Source organism: Colobus angolensis, unplaced genomic scaffold (genome assembly GCF_000951035.1).
Source record: "Colobus angolensis palliatus isolate OR3802 unplaced genomic scaffold, Cang.pa_1.0 Scaffold455, whole genome shotgun sequence".
Lineage (NCBI taxonomy): Eukaryota > Metazoa > Chordata > Mammalia > Primates > Cercopithecidae > Colobus > Colobus angolensis.
In genome coordinates, this window is record NW_012117988.1 from 2,605,181 (window position 1) to 2,627,665 (window position 22,485).

Consider the following 22,485-nt stretch of genomic DNA (forward strand, 5'->3'; position numbering starts at 1 on the left):
AAAAAAGAATTATCAACCCAGAATTTCATATCCAGCCTAACTAAGCTTCATAAACGAAGGAGAAATAAAATCCTTTCCAGACAAGCAAATGTTGAGAGATCTCATTACCACCAGGCCCGCCCTGCAAGAGCTCCTGAAAGAAGCACTAAATGTGGAAAGGAAAATCCAGTACCAGCCACCATGAAGACACAGCAAAATATAAAGTCTAATGACACTATGAAGAAACTGCGTCAACTAGTGTGAAAAATAAACAAATAGCATCATGATGACAGGATCAAATTCACACATAACAATACTAACCTTAAATGTAAATGGGCTAAATACCCCAATTAAAAGATGGACTGGCAAATTGGATAAAGAGTCAAGAACCATCAGTGTATGTATTTAGGAAGCTGTGTTTAGGAGGCTCATCTCACACGCAAAGGCTCACGTAGGCTCAAAATAAATAGTTGGAGGAAATTTTACCATGCAAGGGAAAGAAAAAAAAAAAAAAAAGCAGGGGTTGCAATTCCAGTCTTTGATAAAACAGACTTTAAACCAACCTAGATCAAAAAAGACAAAGTAGGGCATTACATAATGGTAAAGGGAACAACTAAGAGCTAACTATTTTAAATATATATGTACCCAATACAGGAGCCCCCATGTTCATAAAACAAGTTCTTAAAGACCTTCAAAGATACTTAGACTCCCATACAATTTCAGTGGGAGACTTTAACACCACACTGTCAGTACTAGACAGATCAAGACAGAAAATTAACAAGGATATTCAGGACTTGAACTTAGCTCTGGATCAAATGGACCTATTAGATGTCTCCAGAACTCTCTACTGCAAATCAACAGAATATACGTTCTTCTCAGTGCCATATGGCACTTATTATAATGGACCACATAATTGGGAGTAAAAAATGCTTCCACAAATACAAAAGAAATGGTATGATAACAAACAGTTTCTCAGACCACAGTGAAGTCAAATTAGAACTCAGGATTAAGAAACTCACTCAAGGGTAAGGCACAGTGACTCATGCCTGTAATCCCAGCACTTTGGGAGGCTGAGGCAGGCAGAACATGAAGTCAGGAGATCAAGACCATCCTGGCTAACACGGTGAAACTCCGTCTCTACTAAAAATACAAAAAATTAGCCGGGCGTGGTGGCGGGCACATGAACTGGAGAGGCAGAGCTTGCAGTGAGCTGAGATCGCACCGCTGCACTCCAGTCAGGGTGACAGAGAGAGACTCTGTCTCAAAATAATAAGAAGAAGAAGAAGAAGAAGAAAGAAACTCACTCAAAACCATACAATTACAGGGAAATTGAACAACCTGCTCCTGAATGACTTGGGTAAATAATGAAATTAAGGCAGAAATTAAGAAGTTATTTGAAACCAATGAGAACAAAAAGATAACATACCAGAATCTCTGGGACACAGCTAAAGCAGTGTTAAGTGTGAAATTTGTAGCACTAAATGCCCACATCAGAAAGCTAGAAAGATCTCAAATCGACACCCTAACATCACAATTAAAAGAGCTAGGGAGCCAAGGGCAAACCTTTGCAAAATCTAGTTTAAGAAAAGAAATAACTAAGATCAGGGAAGAACTGAGAGAGACAGGCATATGAAATACCCGCCAAAAAATTAATGAATCCAGGAGATGGTTTTTTGAAAAAATTAACAAAACAGATAGGCTGCTAGCTAGACTAATAATGAAGAAAGGAGAGAAGAATCAAATAGACACAATAAAAAATGACAAAGGGAATGTTACTGCTCACCCCACAGAAATACAAACTACCCTTAGAGAATAGTATAAACACCTCACGCAAACAAACTAGCAAATCTAGAAGAAAAGGATAAATTCCTGGACACATACACCCTCCCAAGACTAAACCAGAAAGAAGTCCAATCCCTGAATAGGCCAAGGACAAGTTCTGAAATTGAGACACTAATTAATAGCTTACCAACCAAAAATAAATAAATAAATAAAAAGCCCAGGACCAGATTAATTCATAGCTGAATTCTACCAGAAACACAAAGAGAAGCTGGTACCATTCCTTCTGAAACTATTCCAAATAATTGAAAAGGAAGGACACCTCCCTAACTTATTTTATGAAGCCAGCATCACCCTGATAGCAAAACCAGGAAAAGACACAACAAAAAAAGAAAACTTCAGTCCAATATCCGTGAAGAACATCGATGTGAAAATCCTCAGTAAAATGCTGGCAAATCAAACTCAGTGGCATATCAAGAAACTTATTCACCACGATCAAGTTGGCGTCACCCCCTGGGATGCAAGGCTGGTTCAGCATACACAAATCAATAAACATAATCCATCACATAAACCGAACCAAAGACAAAAACTACATCATTCTCTCGATAGATACAGAAAAGGCCTTGGATAAAATTCAACATCCCTTCGTGTTAAAGACTCTAAATAAACTAGGTATTGATGGAACATATCTCAAAATAATAAGAGCTACAAACCTACAGCCAATGTCATATTGAATGGGCAAAAGCTGGAAGCATTCCCTTTGAAAACTAATACCAGACAAGGATGCCCTCTCTTACCATACCTATTCAATATAGTGTTGGAAGTTCTGGCCAGGGCAATCAGACAAGAGAAAGAAATAAAGGTATTCAAATAGGAAGAGAAGAAGTCAAATTGTCTCTGTTAGCAGACAACAGGATTTTATATTTAGAAAATCCTATCATCTCAGCCCCAAAACTACTTAAACTGATAAGAAACTTCAGCAAAGTCTCAGGATACAAAAATCCATGTGCAAAGTCACAAGCATTCTTTTACACCATCAATAGACAATCAGAGAGCCAAATCATGAATGAACTCCCATTCACAACTGTTACAAAGAGAATAAAGTATCTAGGAATACAGCTAACAAGGGATGTGAAGGACCTCTTCAAGGAGAACTATAAACCATTGCTCAAGAAAATAAGAGAAGACACAAGCAAATGGAAAATATTTCATCCTCATGGATAGGAATAATCAATATTGTGAAAATGTCCATATTGCCCAAAGTAGTTTATAGATTAAATGCTATTCCCATCAAACTACCATTGACATTCTTCACAGAATTAGAAAAAAAACTATTTTTAATTACATATGGAACCAAAGAAGACCCTGGACAGCCAAGACAATCCTAAGCCAAAAGAGCAAACCTGGAGTTATCACACTACCTGACTTCAAACTATACTACAAGGGTGCAGTAACCAAAACCTCATGGTCCTGGTACCAAAAACAGATATATAGACCAATGGAACAGAACAGAGACCTCACAAATAACAGCATACCTCTACAACCATCTGATCTTTGACAAACCTGACAAAAACATGCAATGGGGAAAGGGTCTTCTATTCAGTAAATTGTACTGGGAAAACTGGCTAGCCATACTCAGGAAACTGAAACTGGACACCTTCCTTACACCTTATACAAAAATTAACTCAAGATGGATTAAAGACTTAAATATAATCTGTAAACTGTATAAATGTCCAACAATAAAGAATATTTAATGAGAAAAAAAAAAGACTTAAATATAAAGCCCCAAACCATAGAAACCCTAGAAGAAAACCTAGGAAATACCATTCAGCACATAGGCATGACAAAAAAGCCAGAAACAATTGCAACAAAAGCCAAAATTGACAATTTAAACTAATTGAACTAAAGAGCTTCTGCACAGCAAAAGAAACTATCATCAGAGTGAGTGGGCAGCCTACAGGAGGAGAGAAAATTTTTGCAATCTATCCATTTGACAAAGGGCTGATATCCAGAATCTACAAGGAACTTGAACAAATTTACAAGAAAAAGGCAAACAACCCCATCCAAAAGTGGGCAAAGGATATGAATGACACTGCTCAAAAGAAGATATTTATGTGGCTAACAAACATACGAAAAAAAGCTCAACATCACTGATCATTAGAGAAATGCAAATTAAAACCACAATGAGATACCATCTCACGCTTGTCAGAATGGCGATTATTAAAAATTCAGGAAACAATAGATGCTGGCAAGGCTGTGGAGAGATGGAAACGCTTTTACATTGTTAGTGGAAATGTAAATCAGTTCAACCATTGTGGAAGACATCGCATCTAGAACCAGAAATATCATTTGACCCAGCAATCCCATTACTGAATATATACCCAAAGTAATATAAATCATTCTACTATAAAGACACATGTACACGTATGTTTATTGCAGCACTATTTACAATAGCAAAGGCATGTAAGTAACCCGAATACCTATCAATGATAGGGATAAAGAGAATGTGGTACACATAAACCATGGAATACTATGGAGCCATAAAAATGAATGAGATCATGTCCTTTGCAGGGACATGGATGAAGCTGGAAGCCATCATCCTCACCAAACTAGCACAGGAACAGAAACCCAAACACTACGTGTTCTCCCTTATAAGTGGGAGTTGAACAATGAGAACATATGGACACAGAGAGGGGAACAACACACACCAGGGCCTGTTGGAGGTTGGGAGGCAAGGGGAGGGAACTTGTAGGACAGGTCCATAGGTACAGGAAACCACCATGGCACACGTATACCTTTATAACAAATCTACACATTCTGCACATGTATCCCATTTTATTTTTAAAACAGATAAAAAAATTCAAAAAGAAAATAAAAAAGGATAGTCCATGTTGTTCCTTTCTAAATATTAAAATCCAGTGGTACAAGAATTTTTGCAAATATTAAGAGCCAAAGCAATATTATTGATGATATAGATATGCAGATATGCAGATACAGGTATAGGTAGACAGATATGTTTATATGTGTGTGTATGTAACTGTTGTGCTGAGTATATATGTTTACGTCTCCACATTTTTATGAAGAAATTCTCTATTGGGGATTCTATTCTGGACTTACATCTTGAAGAAAATCTATGAAAGATAGGAGAGAGAGAGATTCTATTTCTCTGGAAAACCTAACTAATTCTGCTATCTCTGATATACAGATTCTTTCACGAGGAAAAAAAATAGCATAGGAACATACCCCCTTTGTCTACTGTGCCTCTGAGATAACCAGAACCTTCATAAGTCCTATTATGAGATATAGATATATAATATAATGCATTCTATGCATTCTGCCTTCATTCACAATGTTTTTAATATTGATATCTGGTCCATAGTGCCTAAAAAAGGAAAATGTTCAGAAGCAGTAGTAGAATATAAAATTTTACTTCTATATTTTGTTGAACATAAAAGTATCACAGAGCCAATAAAAATAGAGCTAAAGAGTAGAGGAGCACTCAGTGAGGGATTAAGCAAAATTGATCATCATATGAGTTAGATACTGCTAAATTATTTTTAAACTTGTTACAAAATTCCTCTATAAGTGCTATAAAATGAGTAGGAGACAGCAAATATGTAGGCATCTCAGCCTATGATGGAAGTTATCAAAAGCTCTTAGGGCTGGCACTAGGAAGGGAATATAAAGAGGACAGTGAAAGAAATATGCAGCAAAACCCTTATCTAGTTCAAATGTCAATGTTGCTGCTGGCCTTTTCTCATTTATATATTATTTATTGACTGAAAAGAACATAGAGCTCTAACAAGATGCCAAAATATCAAAGTGTAATATACACTACATATAATCTATGCATTCTTTTGAAAAAAAAAGTGATATAAAACACATTAGTAATGCATTTACTTTGAGTTCTCAGTGAATTTCCAGAAATCATAGACTCCATGAAATAAAATGTAAATGGTTATAATGCTCATAAAATGAAGTTAGTAGAAACTAAGTCAATGATAGAAAGAACTGAATATTGCAAGGAAAATAAAAGTGCAATAGAAAGATCTCTAACTCAGGCCATAGTGTCATACCTAGTACTGATCTAGCCCTCCTGCTGTGTATAAAATATGAAAATGGATAAACTATATGAAACAAACGTATTATATATTGGATACCTGTGAGAGTCTGGTTGTAATTCCCAAGATAATGGAAACAACTATGGTGAGACCCACAATGGCTCTAAATTTATGCTTGAAGGTACTTTCTTGCCTGTACTTAGCACAAATAGTAGAGCCCAAACCAACTTCAGTGGTCTTGTTGAAATAGGAGACAGAGCTGCAGTAACCAAGACAATGTGGGGATAGCATGAAAATAGGAAGATAAGTAAACATCTATATAAATAACTCAGAAATAGACCCACAATTAGGTGTTTAAATGAATTTTGCATAAGACACCAAAGCTATTCATTGGTGTAACGAAAGGAAGTGTTTTCAACAAATGTTGCCAGGTCATTTAGCAATCCATATGGAAACTATTGATCTCAACCTATATTTAAAATGAAATATAAAATTTAATTTGAAATAATATATATAGATGAATAGGTAGAAGAGGCCATGAGATATTCAGGAGACAGTAGGAGTGGGAGTCAGGGAGTGCACAAATAGGGTGTGGGTCACAGAGATCACATGCTTCACAAGGTAATAAAATATCACAAAGCAAATGGAGGCAGGACTACCAGATGGGGCGAAGTTAAAATTGCTAATGAAGTTTTGGGCATGCATTGTCATTGATAACATCTTATCAGGAAACAGGGTTTGAGAGCAGACAACCTGTCTGACCAAAATTTATTAGGCAGGAATTTCCTTGTCCTAATAAGCCTGGGAGCGCTACAGGAGACTGGGGCTTGTTTTATCCCTTTGGCTTTGACCATAAAAGGCGGCCACCCTCATGGAGGCTGATTATAGGCCTACCCTCAGGGGCACATTCTCTTTCTCAGGGATGTTCCTTGCTGAGAAAAAGAATTCAGGGATATTTCTCCTATTTGCCTTTGAAAGAAGAGAAATATGGTTCTGTACCATCTGGCTCCTCGGCAGTCAGTTTAAGGTCACCTCCCTTGTTCCCTGAACATTGCTGTTATCCTGTTCTCTTTTCAAGGTGCCCAGATTTCATATTGTTCAAACACACATGCTCTACAAATAATTTGTACAGTTAACACAATCATCACAGGGTCCTGAGACGACATACATCTTCCTCAGCTGACAAAGACGACAGGATTAAGAGATTAAAGTAAAGACAGGCATAGGAAATCACAAGAGTATTGACTGGGAAAGTGATAAGTGTCCATGAAATCTTCACAATTTATGTTCAGAGGTTGCAGTAAAGACAGGGGTAAGAAATTATAAAAGTATTAATTTGGGGAACTAATAAATGTCCATGGAAATCCTCACAATTTGTGTTCTTCTGCCGCCGCTTCAGCTGGTCCCTCCATTCGGGGTCCTTGACTTCCCGCAACGTTAGATAACACAGAAAGCTCTAAGCATAAATAAAAGAAATATGTTAAAAAATGACTGCATCAAAATTTTAAACTTATGCTCATCAAGACATCTTTAATTAAAAGAATGAAAAACAAATCACAGACTAGAACATATTTGCAAAATAGATGTTATAGATGGCTTATATCCGAAAATATGCAAAAAAAACCCTCTTAAAACTCACTGACAAGTAAACAAGAACCCATTAAAAATATGCAAAAAATCTCAGCACATACATCACTGAAAAAGGTATACAGACAGCAAGAAAGCAAATAGCAACATCAAATATCATTAGAGAATTGAAAATTAAAACATCAATGAGATGACACTTTATATCTACTAGAATGGCTTAAATTTGAAACACTGATGCCATCAAATGTTGACAAGAATGTGAAGCATCAGTAAATCTTATTTATTGCTGGTAAGAAGGCAAAAAGGTACAGCAACTATGGAAGGCAGTTTGGCGGTTTCTTACAATGCTAAATAGAGGCTTACCATGCAATCCAACAATTGTGCTTCTTGATATCTACCCAAATTCATAGAAAGTTTATGTACACACAACACACACACACACAAACCCTTCACAAAAATGTTTATAGCAGTTTTATTCATAATTACCCCCAAATTAGGAGCGACCAAGAAATCATTTAATCGGTGAATGGATAAACAAACTGTGGTAGCTTTACATAGTGTTATGCACCAAATAATTTTAAGGGATGAAAAGAAATGACCTATCCAGACATGAAAGGACACAAAAGAAATTTAAATGCATATGAATAAGTGAAACAAACCAGTCTGAAAAGGATTAAAATTGATACTGCATGGTATCAACGATATGACTTTCTGGAAGAGGCCAAACATTTTTTATTTTATTGTATTATTATTATTTTTTGAGATGAAGTTTTCTCTTGTTGCCCAGGCTGGAGTGCAATGGCACGATCTCTGCTCACTGCAACCTCCGCCTTCTAGGTTCAAGCAATTCTGCTGCCTCAGCCTTGTGAGTAGCTGGGATTACAGGCACGCACCGCCACGCCTGGCAAATTTTTTGTATTTTTAGTTGAGATGAGGTTTCACCATGTTGGCCAGGCTGGTCTCGAACTCCTGATTTCAGGTGATCCACTCGCCTCAGCCTCCCAAAATTCTGGGATTACAGGCGTGAGCAACCACACCCGGGAAAACTTTCAAAGGTGAAAAGGTAAAAACATCTATGGTTGTCAGGGGATGGCAGAGAGGAAAAGGGACGGATGAATAGAAGGAGCACAGGAGATCCTTAGGGCTGAAAACTATTCTGCATGTTATCTTAATGGTGGCTCCATGACATTATGCATTTGGCAAAACTCATAGAACTGTGCAACACAGAAAGTGAACCCTAAGGTAAACTTTGGAATTTAGTTAATAACAATGATGTATTAGAATAAGTTTATCAATTGTAAGCAATGTACCACACCAAAAGCAAGATGTTAACAATAGAGGAAACTCGGGGCAGAGGGAATGTGGAGAGAGAGTATATGACAATTCTATGCAATTTCTGCTCAATTTTTCTGTAAACCTCAAACCACTCTAAAGAAATAGAGTCTACTAAAAGAAATCTGGAATTGAGACAGCTGAGTCAACCAAAAGTTGTAGACATTGTGTACAGCTTTCTGTATTTTCTTATAAGAAAAAACACGATAAGTCCTGTATTTTAACTATTCATTATCAGTGAGGGCACTTACACAAAATGATACCATATGCTGCTGATATTAATTAACCTGCATGTTTTCTTATCTTGCTACAAAAATTTAGGGAGTCAGTACTTAAAAAGTGCCAATTTAAGCAGCATGTATGTTAATTTCACTTATGGAGTCTTAAACAGGAAAGCTTATAATAGAACACTCTAATAGATTACAAAGTAAAAACACCATTTTTGGTACTTTTTCAATATAAATATTTCTTATAAAAGCAGCCATAGTGTAGGCAGCATAGTATTTCTTTAAATCTGTGAGTTGAAAGATGTCAAAAGAATTTCACCAGCAAACAAATAGTATTATATTTTTTTCCCATTCCCCATGCCTCAGAGTACCGTAATATCCCTCTTCAATGAAGCAAACATAATTCCTTATTCTTGTGTTAAACAATACTGGGACTATACAAAGTGTCCTTATCTTAAACAATGCAGGATCTAGATATATTTTCCTGCCCCTGCTTTAAATAGTGGAATAAGCCAATATATCTTAGCTCCTAGCACTAGGAAATGCCTGCTCCCAGAAGATACTACAGATAAGTAGCAGCTCCTTTATGACTAAACAGCTTCCTCATCAACAGGTGCTTAAGAACGCTCAACTCTTTGAGTCAAATAAACCAAAGTTATTATATCATAAGTTTGTCCATACCAAACTGGTTTTCTAAATCCACTTTAAACTCATCCAACCAAATATTATTTTTTGATTGCTTATACCAGCTGGTAAAGGTGTCACATATTAACTATAAAGAACATTTCAGTTCTGTATAGTACTGGTATAATTTAGGGTACACACTCTCAATTCAACAAATTCCTGAAACAGGTTCATGGTCAATTCAAATCTAAAATCACAGACCTTAATGTAGTCATGGAATATTTTATTTTATTTATTTTGGTAAGAACACTTAATATTAGATATGCCCTGTTAACAAAATTTTAAATGTAAAATACATTGTTGTTAACTATGGTACAATGTTGTGCAGCAGATCTCTAGGGTTTATTCATCTTGCTTGACTAAAACTACACACTCATTGATTAGTAACTCCCTATTTCCCACTTCTTAGTTCCTGGCAACAACCATTTCACTCTTTGATTCCATGTATTTACCAAATTACATAAATGGAGTCATGAAATACTTATCTGTCTGTGCGTAGCTTATTTCATTTAACATAATGTCAAGTTTCATCTATATTGTCACATATTACAAAATTTCCTTTCTTTTTAAGTCTGAGTAGTATTCCAATGTACCTATTGAAAAGGAAAATAAAATCTTGCGACCCCAAACTCACTATGCCAAAGGGAAAAGTTAAGCTTGGGGAATGAGTTATGTAAAAAACTAACTTCTTGTTCTTCCTAAACAGAGAACTACCAAACAGAAGGCCACATATCTCCCTAAGTGTCCTTCTTCATCCTGAAAATGTAAATTAGCAGCTTATTTTCACAGGTAGGGGACAAAGACAACACAAGAAATTACCCCTCTGCCTACTCTGAGACAAAGGTATATTTGGTCTTTCCACTACTCTATGTTTATTTAATTTTATGCAAAATGCACATTTACTGAGTGTAAGATGAATGCATAATTGACTGTTCTCTTTCCTCTCCTGCCCACTCTTTCCCCTTTAAATGTTAAAGCCCTCAAAATGCTTTTTCAATACAGCACAGGCCACAGATTCTCCTATAACTTGTGTCTCTTTTTCCTGGGTAATTCCTCAACTTTGTCAAAATAAACCTCGAAATGGATTGAGACCTGTCCCAGACACTTTGTTGTTTGCAGTACATACCACATTTTCTTTATCCGTCTATTCCATTCACGTGCTGATGAACATTTAGGTTGTTTCTGCACCTTAGTTACTGTGACTACTGCACAATGAATACAAGAATGCCAATAGCTCTTTAAGCGCTTGATTTTGTTACTGGTAGAAGGTATCTGCGTTACTGGTGGCGAATTCCTATGGGCCTGCTGCAACCTTAATTCTTGCCTCCTCAGAAGAAATAATTAGACTGAAGGGCATAAGGCAAAAAGATAAAAATAAAAAAGAGACAGAGGCAAGTTTTAGAGAAGGAGTAGAAGTTTATTTAAAAGGCTTTAGAACAGGAAAGAAAGGAAAGTATGTTTAGAAGAGACCCAAGCAGGTGACTTGAAGTACAAATGCGATGTTTAACCGATTCCTAGGACTTTATAGGCTGTCCCCTTTCCCATGCTTTTTCCTTAGGGTGGGCTGCCTGCATACACAGTGTTCTCCTTACCCTTGGGAAGTGAGCACATGCATTGTATTTAGGAAATTGTATACGTGCCCATCTGAGGCTTTCTTCCCCTTTTCTGGTGCAGTGCTGCCAGAAGACCATTTTGCTGGTTCCTTCTCTCAATTAACACTTTAGTGCAATAGGTGTAGACCATCAGGAAATGGCCTCACCCTGGCACCAGCTGCCAATTTATAACTTTTAGAGAGGCAATGTGATAATTACTGAACTATCACTTGACATATCTAGTGGATCAGGGGAGAGCCCTCTCCTGCCCCACTCATGCCTGACTACCTACCTGTAACAATTTCAACTCTTTTGGATAAACATCCAAAAATGGGATTCCTGAATCACAACTTTAATTCTATTTTTAATTTTTCTAGCGAATGCCAAACTGGTTTTCATAGCAGTTGCAGTAGTTCGCGTTTCCATCAAAAGGGTACAAAGCTTCCAATTCCTCGATATTCTCAGAAACACTTTTTAAAACAGTAATACCCATCCTGACATGTGTGAGGTGATATATTATCATGTTTTGTTTGTTTGTTTGTTTGTTTTGCATTTCATTTTCCTGATGATTAGGAGCATTGAGCATTTTCTCATACATCTGTTCGTCCTTTGTATGTTTTATTGGTGAAATGTGTACTCAAGTCTTTAGGCCATTTTTAAAAACTTAGATTATTGGTGTTTGTTTTTCTTTTTTTTTTACCTTTGAGTTGAAGGAGTTCTTTATACATTTGGGAGACTAACTTCTTATGTAGACAAAGAAAAAAATAGCAATAACTCAAATAAAATCAGAAATTAGAAGAGACATTCAACTGATGCACAGAAACAAAAAAGATTATGAGAGACTACTATGAAAAATTATATGCCAACAACTTAGAAAATCTAGAAGAAATTGATAAATTTTCAGAAATATACAAGCTACCAAGACTAAATAATAAAGAAATAGAAAGTCTGAATAGATATGTAATACAGTATAGAGAACAAATTAATAATTATAAACCTCAACAAAGAAAATCCCAGAACTGGATGCCTTCACTGGTGAATGCTACCAAACATTTAAGGAAGAATGAATGTAAATATCTTTCAAACTCTTCCAAAAACACTAAAGAGGAGGGAACGCTTTTAAACCTTTTATATAAGGCCAATATTTCCTTAATACCAAAGCCAGACAAGAAAATAAAACTACAAACGAATATCCCTGATGAATATAGATACAAAATCCTCAACAAAATATAAGCAAACTGAATTCAAGAGTTCATTAAAAGAAGTATGCACCATGAACAACTGGGATCTATCCCTGGAATGCTGAGATAGTTCAGCATACAAAAATCAATTGATGCGATACATTACATTAACAGGATAAAGGACAAAATCACTTGATCATCTGAATAGACACAGAAAAGCAATTGACAAAATTCAGCAGATTTTCCTGATAAGCTTTCAACAAACTAGAATTAGAAGAAAATTACCTTACCATAATTAAGGTCATGTATGAAAAGTCCACAGCTAATATCATTCTCAATGGAGAAAAACTGAAAGCTTTTCCTTTAAGATCATGAACAAGACAATGATACTCTCACTATTATCCAATTTAAGATCTACTTTGTCACATCTTTGGTAAGTTAGACTTTGGGAGCACATATAACTACTAGTCTTAATCATTTCAGAGACCTTGTCTTTCTTTCATTAATTAAAGGAGTGCAGACCAGATATTTAATCTCTCCCTGATGTAAATAATGATATCCCTATTATAAGGCGGACACATTTAGAGTTAGTTTTGCTCTTTAATATATCCCAAAACTAGACCTAGCTACATAATTTGTAGATCCTAGTGCAAAATGAAAATGTGGAATTTTTTGACCAAAAAGCAAGAAAAAAAGGCCATATATTGTATGTTTCCATTTATATGAAATAATCAGAATAGGCAAATCCATAGTTAGAGAAAGTAGATTAGTGGTTAACAAAGAATGCCCACTTAATGGATATTAATGGATATGTGGTTCCTATTTGGGGTAATAAAAATTTCTGGAACTAGACAGTGGTGATAGTGGTTCAATATTGTGAATGCACTTAATACCACTGAATTATGCACTTAAAAATGGTTAAAATTGTAAATTTTACATTATGTGTATTTTATCAAAATAACATTTTTAAAAGAGGGAAAAATGTAATGATAAAGGTGCTAAATTATAAAAGTTTTTGCTTTCTTTTGGAGTCCATCTCTCAGCTTGTCATGTGTTTTTAATTTGCTATTTAATATTATAAATACCTAAAAATCAAAAATTAAAATGATTAGCATGAATTTTAAATTCCTCTTTATATTTTTCAATGCCAATCAGTATTCTATAGCTCATGTATACATATGTATTTTACCCTTGTCAGAACAGTGGAAATGCTGAATAAAACTCAATTACTTCATTTAATTTGACATGGGTACCCTTGACCTTAGGCTTACTGATGAGTAAGCGAGGACTAAAAATAAAAGGAACAATGAACTACCATTTCTTTGTCTTTCCTTCTAGGTCATCATTTTCAGCATAAGTGGTTGGCTAAATACAGGGAAGAATTATGAGTAAGATAAGATGTGATAGGGCTCCTTGATTGTTCAAGTTTCATAGAACACTATTACCGTCATTCAACATTGGAAGCCAAAGGGAATGTGGCCTATCCAGGCTTTCAGCACCTTCACTTACCCAGTGATAGATGTAACATGAATTCTTTGTACTTATTTTGAGTCTCACTGAACTCTCATTCACATGTATTTTGGATCCACCACAATTCTGCACTCAGAAGACACTGCAATTCTTATATGTGAGTGGGAAGTCAAGGAACTCTACACATGGATCCTGTGCCTATCTCCTTTGGTCAATGTCTACACTCCATTGTCTCATCACATTTCACTGACGAAACACAAATTTAAAAGTAAAATTAAATTCAACATGTTGAAAACAGTCTTCCACCACATGTGGGGCCCTGCTGAGTGTGAGGTTCCGTATAACTTCACTGGTCCCCTGCCCATGAAGTCAACCCTGCTCCAAATACATTCATTTGTATCCTCTTTTTAATCCTAACTTTTCCCACTAAAATTGCTCCACCACCAAAATATTGTGGCCCTGTATTTGATTTTATACAGGCTCAGGGCACTCAATGTATCAGTTTGAAAGACTCGAATTTAATAACATTAAACCAATTTTTAACTTCTAGATGATATAATTAATATCCTTTGTTGCTTTTTTCAATTATTTATATGTTTCAACCCAAAATTAATGACTTTGTAATTTTTTTGTTAAACCTCCTCATGTTGTCCTTAGAACAGTTACACCATTGAACATTCTGATTCTCAGGTGTCCCCTTTCCTGTCGTTTAAGGCTGAACTCCTGAGGAACAGATGCTTCTGTTGTTGAAAAGTTATTTATTTATTAATATCTGTTCTTTTTTTTTTTGAGATGGAGTCTTGCTCTGTTGCCCAGGCTGGAGGGCAGTGGTGTGATTTCTGTTCACTGCAACCTCCGCCTCCTGAGTTCAAGTAATTCTCCCGCTTCAGCCTCCCAAGCAGCTGGGATTACAATAATGTGCCGCCAGACCTGGCTAATTTGTGTATTTTCAGTAGAGTCTGGGTTTCACCATGTTGGCCATACTTGTCTCAAACAACTGACCTCAAGTGATCCACCTACCTCAGCCTCCCAAAGTGCTGAGATTAACAGCATGAGCCACCACGCCCAGCTGTTTATTTATTTATTTATATCTTAAGTCAATAATGTTTCTTTTTCTTTTCTCCCTATGATTTTCTGAGATTAATTTTCATACTTCTTATATATTTATTGTGCATTTTTATTTTTTGATCTTTAATTGTGTTTATCATCCTATATCGAGATTATTTTAACATCCTCGTAATTTATTTGTCCTTTCTTCCATTACCCTCATTCTCCAATTCACACTGTTGCCAAAGGGATAACATGGCGACATGTATCTTACATGAGTCATTTTCTTATTTTAAAACTTGCTTTAGTGTTGCATTGTCTGGTACATAAATTCAGACTTAGCTGATATACTACATCTACTGCATGAAACACACTATTGAATAGGCAGGGAATCAAAGGGAGAGTTACAAAGGGCACTCAATCCCTATAGAGGCTCCACAGAATCTAACTCTAGGGGAAGATACTAAATAATCTAGCAGTCACTTTACTAATTTTAGTTAGAAATACAGAAAAATTTCTGCAGTAAGCAACAATTTGTAGAAAGAAATGGAACAAAATAAGGAAAAGCAGAAACAATAAAATACCTTTGTATCCTTGCCACTATAAAAGTGAAGGTCATCAAAAATGAAAAAATTGTAACTAAGAAGGTAAAAAGTAATCAGCAATTGCACTGCAGGTACTCCACTTACAGGTGTGCTGCTACAGCAACCCTTGATGGTGCAAAAATCACAATGGAATTAGGTAAATCATAATTAGAATTGAAGTCAAACAGAACTATTTAACATTACTTGGGGTAAGATCTGTGCAAGACTTTGCAAAAGGACTGTGCCTCAAAAAAAAAATGTCAAGAAAGAAGTTCAGTTTTGTATGAAAATGTTGATTTGAATCTTCCATCTCACAGTGTGTCTAGGCACTCAAGACCTATTTCTTGTCTGCTGAATTTAGTTAATATAGGTAATAAACTGTGTAGTTGCATATTTATGTTGAACCACCTGTTCCATTTCTCAACATTGATGCCCGAAGGAAAACTCAAGAAATCTAAGAAGTGATACCAGATAGAAACTTATTCTCCAAGATGTCTTTGTCATTTAGGCTGAGATTGCAGTACCTGCACCAACCAGCTGCTCATCTTGTACTCCTCAACTTTTCAAAAACGCTGAATCTCTTCAGAGCATAATAGAGACAGAACAAAAAGCCAACACAAAGCAGACTTCTAACTTCTTATAGTTTCCTTTAAAATGAAAGATCTTTTCCATTTTCCTCTATTGTTTCATTATCTGGAAAGCTCCATATCATCCTTTAAGAGCAACACAAGATCACCTCCACTGTGATATCTTAGTAAGAACCCTCCTGTCAGGAATAATTATCACCACTAGGGCTCTACAGTATTCTGTATGCGCTCTACTTTAGTATCTCATTGATGGTATTGTTTTGTAATGTCTGTGACCTTTCTCTGATGGGTTTCCTTCTCACTCTGGGTAAAGCCTGAAGTCCTTATTTTAGATGTAAGGTGCTGCATGACCTGGCTCCCAGCAATCCCTTGGATCTCATTTCTTCCCACCTTTCTCACTTTCACGTTTCTGCAGTCAGACTGACCTCTGTACACTTCCTCTTTCTGCTACTCCAGGACATTTGCACTACCAGTCTTTTTTGGTCTTTTCTTGTTTTTTTTTTGAAATGGAGTCTCGCACTGTGGCCCACCCTGGAGTGCAGTGGCGCCATCCTGGCTCACTGCAAGCTCTGCCTCCCGGGTTCACGCCATTCTCCTGCCTCAGTTTCCCAAGTAGCTGGGACTACAGGCGCCCACCACCACGCCCGGCTAATTTTTTGTATTTTCAGTAGAGACGGGGTTTCACGTGTTAGCCAGGATGTTCTTGATCTCCTGACCTCGTGATCCTTCCGCCTCGGCCTCCCAAAGTGCTGGGATTACAGGCATGAGCCACCGCGCCTGGCCCTGGTCTTTTCTTTTAACATACTTTCCTTTAGATTTATCATTGGTTTATTCCTTTGTTTCCCTTTTTAAATGGCCTCATCAGAGATCCTTCATAATCACTTCACCAAAAATAGGCCTATTCCCACCATGTCTCTTTTTTCTATTTTTACCATCTTTTGGTTTCTCTTCATAAGACTTTTTCCCATAATTTTTTAAAAAAGTTTATCTGTTTGATGCTGTTGTCTATATGCCTCACCAATACAATATATGCTTCATAAAAGGATTTTTTCTGTTTTTTAAAAATTTTCAGATAATTGGAGATTCACATACCATTGTAAAAATTAACTGCAGATAGATCTATGTTCCTTTAACCAGTTTCCCCACAATGGTGACTTTTTGCAAAATTATAGAAAGATATAACCACCTGGATATTGACATTGATTCAGTCAAGATATAGAACACTTCTATTACCACAGGAGAGAAGGACATTTTTTGTTTTACTGCAATCATTTGCTACCCAGGACTTTTCCTGGAGCACAATAGGTATTCAGTAAATAGTTGTTGAATAATAAACAAATTTTAATCTCATATTTTAAACTATAGATTCCATAAAGGCAAGGACTGCATCACATCTCTTCAGTGATTGGGCCACCATTATCCATAGTTGTGAACATATAACAAGTGATTAATAAATGTTTATTGCAAGAATAAGATATTTTTCTTAACTTATAAAACACATTATCCCTTTATAAAACCTAAGTATAAAGGATATATGCCACAGATTGAAAAGACTCAAACTAACAAAGAGAAAGAAAGATATAGTTGGCACAGAGTTTGTATTTTCAGTTTTCTGTTTTTCTTCCAGATCTCCGCCCCATGAACTTGGCAGGCCCACATTTGAATTTTGCCCTTTGATCATCATCGGATCACAAAAGATCATGCTGGTGTCCCTGCTTCTTCCTGGTCATTCCTGCAACTTCTAGAGCTTGTACTATGCCCCTTAGAAAAACAGAAAATTAACTGAAGAGGAATGTAGTATATAGAATGTGAACCATACCTCAGTGAACATCCCTTCTTTCTAAAATTTTAATTCAAAAGTTCCCTACTGTCTTCTCTCTTCATACAAACCTAGTTTTATGTGTGTGTATGTGTGTGTGTGTGTCTGTGTGTGTGTTTCTAACCTATCTTTTCTAGTTTGTTTTTATCAAGAACATTGGTTAGCACAAGCTGCAGCTATGTCTTCATAAACAGAAATGGAATGTAGATATTATTTTAATATTTCAATTAAGTCAGATGAATTATAGGCTTGGGATCTGTTAGGCTTCTTTCAGGATGAAGTAATTATCACATTTATGACAATAAAAACACTAAAAGGAAAACATGGTTGATGATACATACTATGAGAGGTATGTAATTACATCAATTTGATATAATATAAAGAATTTTATGTAATTTTAAAACAGTGATCTTTCTACCTTCCAAGTTTTTAGGACACAATGCTGCAATGAACATGGGTATGCAGATTAATAGAGTATTATAATTCTGTGCCTAAACAATTAAAAAATACTAAATATACTGCAAATGCAAAATAAGCACATAAGAAAGGCTGGTTATCAGATTATAACAGTAGACTATTAAAAAGAGAACAGTATAATGGAAATGATTGATATAACTATTCTGGTTAGAAACTGCAAAACATTCCAGTTGACCTTAGAAAATGAATATGTGATATGATAAAAGAAGTAGACTGCAAAAATGGCAAGATAACTCAAATATTCTCTAATTTATACATGCACAAGTAGTAATCTGTCATGAATTGGCATCGCTTCAGTTGAAAGAAACCAATACATTGTCAGTTTCAGCATTTTGGAAAAGGTTTTATTCAGCATCCATTCACTCAGCCAATAGTGGCTGAATGACAGCAGATACTTAGGCAATGAGGTTTCATTACAGAAACAGTGCCTTCTGTACACCAAGAATCTAGTGGATGAAACACAAATTAATTGAATAATCAGAGAAATGTATTTATAATTGTATATTGGATATCTATTAGAAGGAGTGAAAATTGAATAATGGCAGAACAGTGAACAAAATTACTGCCTATCCAACGGCCACTGCCACTTCTTGCTTTTTCATCATAGTCTCTCCTACATGGTTGAAGTATTTTGCCACATCCCCCTTCCTCCCTGCTGGGATATTCTTAACCAAGGTTGCCACATTTGGGGCTCCAGAATTATCTTGCCAAAGTAAGGAAAACACCTGAGAAACACGGGATGGCAAATCAGAAGCTTTACATCTTGGCATTGTTGAGTCACTGTTAGCCACTAGATTCATCTATGTAAAATGAATAAAACTCATACAATTATTTGCACAATATTCAGTTATTTGGAGCTAAACACATCTGTATTAAAAAAAACAGTATGAACACACACATGCATATTCACTAGTATATGCTACTATTAATTATCTCCATGTAATTGTTAACATTTTATATAATGATATTGTCCAACTATTTAAATGAGCATTTACTTCAAAGACTTAAATGTATATTAGAAAAAAGTGTCTGAGAATTAACGTTGACAGCATTACTGTCTCCTGTATGTCAGAGTAAATTTTATTTTTCATCACTTTAGTGAAATGTGAAGCTAAATACAGCCATAGAAAACACCAATAGAAATTTAGCCTATTGCTATCAAATATCTTCAACACAATTTTTAATGAAATTCTCATTTCTCTGCCTCACTAATACCACCTGTTAAAGCCAATAAAGCATTTTAGAACTCTTTAGAAATAAGTGAACTCAAGGGAACAGTATTTTCCAGGAAAATGATAATGTGATACAGAGCCTTTTATGTTTGGGTCACTAGTTTGAAAGTAGCTCATGTTGTAAGTGATGGAAAGTCATTACTGTTCACTGGCCTATGTGAAATTAGTAGGTGGTTTCAGTCAAATTGTTAGTGAATAGCTGTTCACATCCCAACTGGCATTAATTGACATGCATGTTGACAGTTTTATTATGAGTACCAACGACTGTAGGTACTGAAAATATGATTTGGGAGCACGTGACAAATAATAGTCCACAAGGCCAGGCAAAAGTATGTTTCTGAGAATGTACCCATGGAAAGAATTTGAAAGTTTTTTTTTTTTCTCAGGAGTTTCTCTGAATGGTTTCTTTTGTGCTCAGAGTTTTTAAATGGCAGAGGTTTATTTATAACATTGATTTGTTTTGTCTCTAACGTGGCTCCATATTTTCAGAATATTATTTTTTAAATCCCATGTTACTTAGAGTACATCCAAAAGCTAGTTATCAATTTTCTTAAACCAATTAAGTTATAACCTCTTGGCTAGAGCAAGTAATCAATCACTTGTTTTCTAGATGATTGTGATAGTTAACCAACTTTGGAAGTAAAATATAATGTATGTTATACAGATTCATCAAAAGTTCTTGACTCAAATAGTACTAAAATATATTTTTTCAGTATCGAAAAACGTGTAGCTGTCTGAATCTCCTAATTAACTGTCAGGTGTAGTGGCAGAGGCTAAAAGGTCAATTTAATCAAAATTTCAGAAACACCATCAAGTAAACAAATATATATTGGACGCTTATTGTTCAATTTTGTGAAAGTTTGATAGTAATGTCCAGTAGATATAATTCTCTAAATAGGTCTGTTTGTATCTCTTGCTCTCTGACACGCACACGTAAACATACACACCAATTAGGAAATAAGCCATCCAGTAACCATTTGTTACTGAGTACCTAATATTTTATTACTTTCTAGGAACTTTAGGCTTCTTCAATATGATAGCTCATCTAATGCTCTCAAAACTCATAAAGATTGCCATTTGTATTCTCATATCATAGGTGAAAGGCAAGTCTAAGAGGAGTAAAAGTGCTTATCCAGATACCAATGACTAAATAATAGGGTCAGGTTTCACATTCTGTGAAAATCCATGTTTATTTCACTACACTAATAGAGGTGCCTATTTTGTATTACAATTTAGGCATTCATAAGCAAGTAATTTCTGTTTTTTTAGAGATCTTGTATGAAATAAGAGATTAGAACTAAATACATTCCTAAATCCCTGTTAGCTGACCTATTATAAGATTATGGCTATATTCTAGTTGTTGCAGGCAAGAATTATAATCATTAACTATGTTCTATCTAGAGTGCATCTTAATGGTGGGTGCTATGCAGAGTGCAAAGGGAAGAATACAGGAACTTGTTTAAATGTTAGGAAATGAAGATTAGTAACTACGTAGTATGAACATCAAGTTTTATGTAAGGAATAAGTCAAGAATTTTAATGGACGAGCAATTATTACCAGGAGAGAGAGGAAAACTGCAAGAAAAAAAAAAGCAAATGAGAAAATTAAGTCAATAATATTTAAAAAGAATATATATAATTGTGAGAACAAGTTTTATCATGTATGAAATACCTAATCATTCCTGGGTGAGATTTGTTGCCAATAACTCCTGAATAGAAGGCTCTAGACTTGGAATCTCAGAACTTTATGCACTTTTTTTTCTCTCACATCAAACTAAAGAAGGGCTACTCTGTTGGATACACATTAAGGGATGGCATCATGAATATAGTGGAAATTGGGTTGGGTCTCAAAGAATAAGAGGAGTAACTGAAGGCATATAAAATGATTTTCCTATGTACTTTAAACTTCCCATTCTGAGAGCAGAAATACTGAAATTCTTGGTGGAAAATGTCTTTGCTTAGTAAATTGCACTGAGTATAAAACAATGTTAGAGCAAGAGAAGAAATGAACCATTAAAAATCAACTACATAAGCTCAATGACAGATTTTCATGAGACCGATCTAATTGAGCCAAAATTGAGGCTTTTTATTACAGGATCTCTATGATGCAATCTTTTTAACATTTGGAAAATTACAAAATTTTATATTTCACAGATATATCTTATGCAATATTCTAGATACTCATGAATGTTTTTAAACATGAAAGATGTCATTTCAAAATTTAAAAAAGTGATCAGAGGGAAATGTTACATTAAATGTTCATATTAGGTAATAGTGAAAGCCTCAAATGAATAGTCTAAAAGTCTGCCTGAAGAAATTAAAACAACAACAATAACAATAACACTAAATTAAACTCAAAGCTAGTATGAAAAAGGAAATAAGACCAGAGCAGAAATAACTAAAATTGAAAACAGAAATGTAATAAATAAAACCAAAAGTTGGTACTTTGAAGAGATTAAGAAATTCAATTTTTAAAATGAATGAGAAGAAGCAAATTACTAATATCAAGAATAATGAGGAGCTACGGTATCAGCTCTCATAGATATTAAAAGTATAATAAGATAGTGTTAGAAAAAACTTTATGCAGTACATTCTAGAATGTAGATGAAATGGATAAGTTCCTTGAAAGACAGCAACTCAACTACTAAAGCACATTCAGAGAGAATTAACTGAATAATCTGAAATCTATTAAAAAATTGAATTCATACTTAAAATATTTCCATAACAGTTTCCCAGTAGCACATATTTCACAATTAATGTTAGTTGTCATCATATTAGTTTTTATTCAGTTATTCCATGTGTTTATTGAGTTACATATTTTTTTTTTGTCATTCTTTTTTTTTTTTTT